Genomic DNA, 3,532 nt, shown 5'->3' with positions numbered 1-3,532 from the left:
ACTCTCATCACCACTGAGGTACCTCACAGTTCTGAGTACTTTACATATCAGTGACAGTACTGAGTACTCCGACTTAGTAAACAAAAGAGACAAACGTTACCTGAGTGGAGTTTATTTCCAGAGTCAGTTTGAGTGGATGCAGATTCACCGCTGCCTGCAGCTGCAGTGTGTGTGATGCACTTTGACCAGGTCATATCGTGTGGCTGATAACAAATCCACTCCCCCAAAACTTTGACACTCCAGCTGCAGCGTCGGAAACCAACGCCACCGCCTTGTTGTTCTTCAAACCTCTGTCTTCTCTCATCTTCACTCTGTCTGAACGTTCAAGCCTTTTCTTTCCATAATGATCACCTGGTTCCTGATCAACCACACCATAGGTCAGCAGCCCCCCCTCCTGACCCCTCACCCCAACCCTCACCCCACCCCTGCCTCACCCGCCCCCATGCACTTTCACTTTAAAATCTTGTCTTTGACACCGACATGTCCGTTGTTGATTAGTTCTGATTAGCTCTCTCTCTCTTTCAAGATAAGTTTCAAAATAAAAGCCTTGTCCTGTCAACGTCCAGACGTTACGCAATTCGACCAAGAGTTGCTCAAAAAGCCCAGATGTTTCTGTAGAGACTATGAAAACGTACATTTTGCAGATAAAACTGAAGTAAAATCAAATATATTGCTAGTTTATTTTTATTAAGAACAGTGTAAATACAGTAGGATTTATGTTAATCGACCAAGAGTTGCTCAAAAAGCCCAGGATTTATGTTGTCATTAAAGGTGCAGTACGTAGAGTCCAGCGAACATTTATTGGTCAAATTGAAGCACATGCTGAGGTTAAATATCTGCTGGGCCTAAACGCCATATTGATCCAACATGGCAGGGTCGTTCAGGAGCAACTGAAACAATCAATAACCCAATCAGGTACTACAAATACTTAGCAGTACTAAATCTAAATCCTCACAAACTGAAATGATTCATTTTGTAATTCTGAAAATATGAAATACTGATCTGAACAATAACTTTATACTCAGATCTTTTCCAGTAGCACAGCACAGTACAGTACAGTCCTGTTCCCCTGATCAGAACCCTGGTTACTCAGCCCCAGTCAGCACCATGGACAGCTCCCCTGGTCCCCAAATCACACAAACCAAGCTGTTTCTTTTCTTTTCTTTCTTTTTTTTTTTACATTTTCTCAGTGTCTGCAGAGCCGTCCTCGTGTGTGTGTGTGTGCACTATATTCACACTATATTTAGACTTTATATTTAAAGCCTATATTTACGCCGTGTCATCAAACGGGTTTATTCTCTGTGACAGTTTGATTTGAGATGAAAAAAAAAAAAAGAACGATCACGACCAGAGAATCAGAAATGGTTTATTGACTTGACTGCTGAGTTGTTGTTGTTGTTGTCACGGTTTCTCCAGCAGGGGGCATCTTTCTGCTCCACGTTTCTTCTTCTTCTTATGGTGTTTGTAACTGCAGCTCTGGCTCCCCCCACTGGTACATCTCTGAACTGGGTTTTGACTGCAGACATTTTCAGCCGTGAATGTTTGATTGATTCAGTCCATCATAGGTTCTAGTACGGAGACCATTTTCACCAGTTTGTGGTGAATCCTTGACCAAATTGACTGTGAGGAGACTGGTGTGAGACAAAACAAAAAGGAGGGTCGCACCCCCTGCTGGTGTACACATTCTGTAGTGTACTAAATATGTGGTTCTCTACAGAGGTCTGAGGTCTGAGCTGATCTGTTGTTTTGATTGTTGTTGTGGTTTTTTTTGTACGATGAATGTTTGGGCACGTGATGCATGTGGTGGCGCCAAATCTCTGTCTAGCCCAGGGTACCAAACTGGCTAGGACCGGCCGTGGTTAATGGGGATGCAAATAAATACAGACCGAGGATGTGAGGATGCCCTGCGCTTGAACCAACACACGGTGCGCTGACAAATCACGCCCCCCCCCCCCCCCCAACATACCTCCCTCTCCTCGCTCTCTCTCTCTCTCCCTCCCTCCCTGTCTCCCTCTCTCCCTCCCTCTCCTCTTACTCTCCCTCTCTCTCGGCTGCTGAACAGAAACATGTTTGTTTTGCAGAGGTCGACTCGGGTTTTTTTCCCCTCCTGTCTTTCTTTCCTGTTTTTTACGTGAAGCCCAGCAGGATGAGGCCGACGCTGATGCTGAGGCTGATGATGCTGATGCTGCCGATGCCTCCTCACCTGAGCCTTCGCACGGGATCGTTTTGTATCGTCGCATTGGATCGCACCGCGGTTTTCGCTCCGATCTCGCGCCGGCCCGCCAACAGCCTGGCTCCCCGCTGTTTATCATAAAAAATGGAAGAGCTCTCACGTCAGGACGAGGCGTCAGTCCGGCCGATGTGCGTCTGAATTACTGATTTTTCATTTACGCATCAGTTGACACATCTGTGCGAAGACATTTTTAGCCCGTTCGACTCTCTCTCTCTCTCTCTCACACACACACGCACACGCAGACAGCTGTGTCATCAACCACCGGCGTGGTTTTGTTGTTGTCTGATTTTTTTTACGAGCCCGGGCGGGCGACTGGATTTCGGCACCGTCTGCATCTGCGCCAAGACGAACTCTGCTCTGCTCCAGTCAGCAAGGTAGGAATCACACCTTCACCCTTTTCCCTGCTCTGCTCCATTAAAAACCCCGCTGCTGCCGCCGTGCGAGCAGCTGTCACAGTCAAAACACGCCGCCTGCCTCTCGGGCTCAGAGGGAGGACGTGCGGCGGGGCCTGCTCCCTGCCTCCTCTCACGCGTAAATTCCAAGATGTGGCGGCTGTGACAGTGAGCCTCTGTGCGTCCACCACCTCCAGCAACAGCAGCAGCAGCAGCAGCCTCATCAATCAACCTTGGAGCCTCCATCACCAACACCACCATCACCAGCATCATCATCATCATCATCATCAACAGCAGCAGTAGGAGCTGCTGCAGGCCTGCGTGCGTTTTATAAAACGCACCAAAAAGATATGGAGATACGGTGGCGTGTATGTGCGTGCCCGCGCGCGTGCTTGCACGTGTGTACGCGTAACCCACAGCTCCAGTCGTGACGAGCCTTTATAAATATTTTACCCAAAACAAGGCTCTTCCTCATCCACCAGCACGTCAGCTGACTGACCGTGTGCGTGGCGGTGCGTGGACCCGTGCGACGGCAGTGACAGTCGGTGGAACGTGTGCACGAGGCCGCGCTGATGGAGAAACGGCGGCCGCGCTGCTCTGTGCGTAAACAGGCTCCGGAGCAGCGGGGGTTGAGTACACCGTGGTGCTGTTGTAGTTTCCCCGGTGCTGTTGGTGTGTGGGGTGGGGTGTGGGGGGAGAGAGAGACCGAGCGTCTGGATGAGGGGGAACCGCATCTTTAGCCACATCCTATTTTTTTTTAAGAAAAACAACCGAGTGACTAATCCAGCTCATCAACTGCTGCAGTGTCTGAACCCGTCCAACACAAAACGGACCGAACCGGAAGGAGTGAGACAGTAGTCAGCGGTGGTCCCCCCCCCCCCCAAAACCAACCCGCCCCCGGGGCCCC

At 49.7% G+C, this 3,532-nt stretch overlaps 2 protein-coding genes across 3 annotated transcripts in view; one reads left to right on the top strand and one right to left on the bottom strand.

The window, feature by feature from the left end:
• Nucleotides 1-357, bottom strand: part of mogat3b (monoacylglycerol O-acyltransferase 3b) — a 4,779-nt gene extending 4,422 nt beyond the window's left edge. Inside the window, exon 1 of the mRNA XM_008333123.3 lies at nucleotides 101-357. The gene's annotated coding sequence lies outside the window, so the exon portion shown is untranslated. The remainder of the gene's footprint in view (nucleotides 1-100) is intronic.
• The window catches only part of nyap1 (neuronal tyrosine phosphorylated phosphoinositide-3-kinase adaptor 1), a 29,290-nt gene that overhangs the window by 508 nt on the left and 25,250 nt on the right, over nucleotides 1-3,532 (top strand). Inside the window, exon 1 of one of the 2 annotated variants that reach the window (XM_008333124.2) lies at nucleotides 2,064-2,607. The exons of the other annotated variant lie outside the window; for it this stretch is intronic. The gene's annotated coding sequence lies outside the window, so the exon portion shown is untranslated. Of the gene's footprint in view, nucleotides 1-2,063; nucleotides 2,608-3,532 lie in introns of those variants that run through there. 2 annotated transcript variants of the gene reach the window in all.

Source organism: Cynoglossus semilaevis, chromosome 19 (assembly GCF_000523025.1).
Source record: "Cynoglossus semilaevis isolate Cse_v1.0 chromosome 19, Cse_v1.0, whole genome shotgun sequence".
Lineage (NCBI taxonomy): Eukaryota > Metazoa > Chordata > Actinopteri > Pleuronectiformes > Cynoglossidae > Cynoglossus > Cynoglossus semilaevis.
This window is presented reverse-complemented; position numbering and strand designations above follow the sequence as displayed.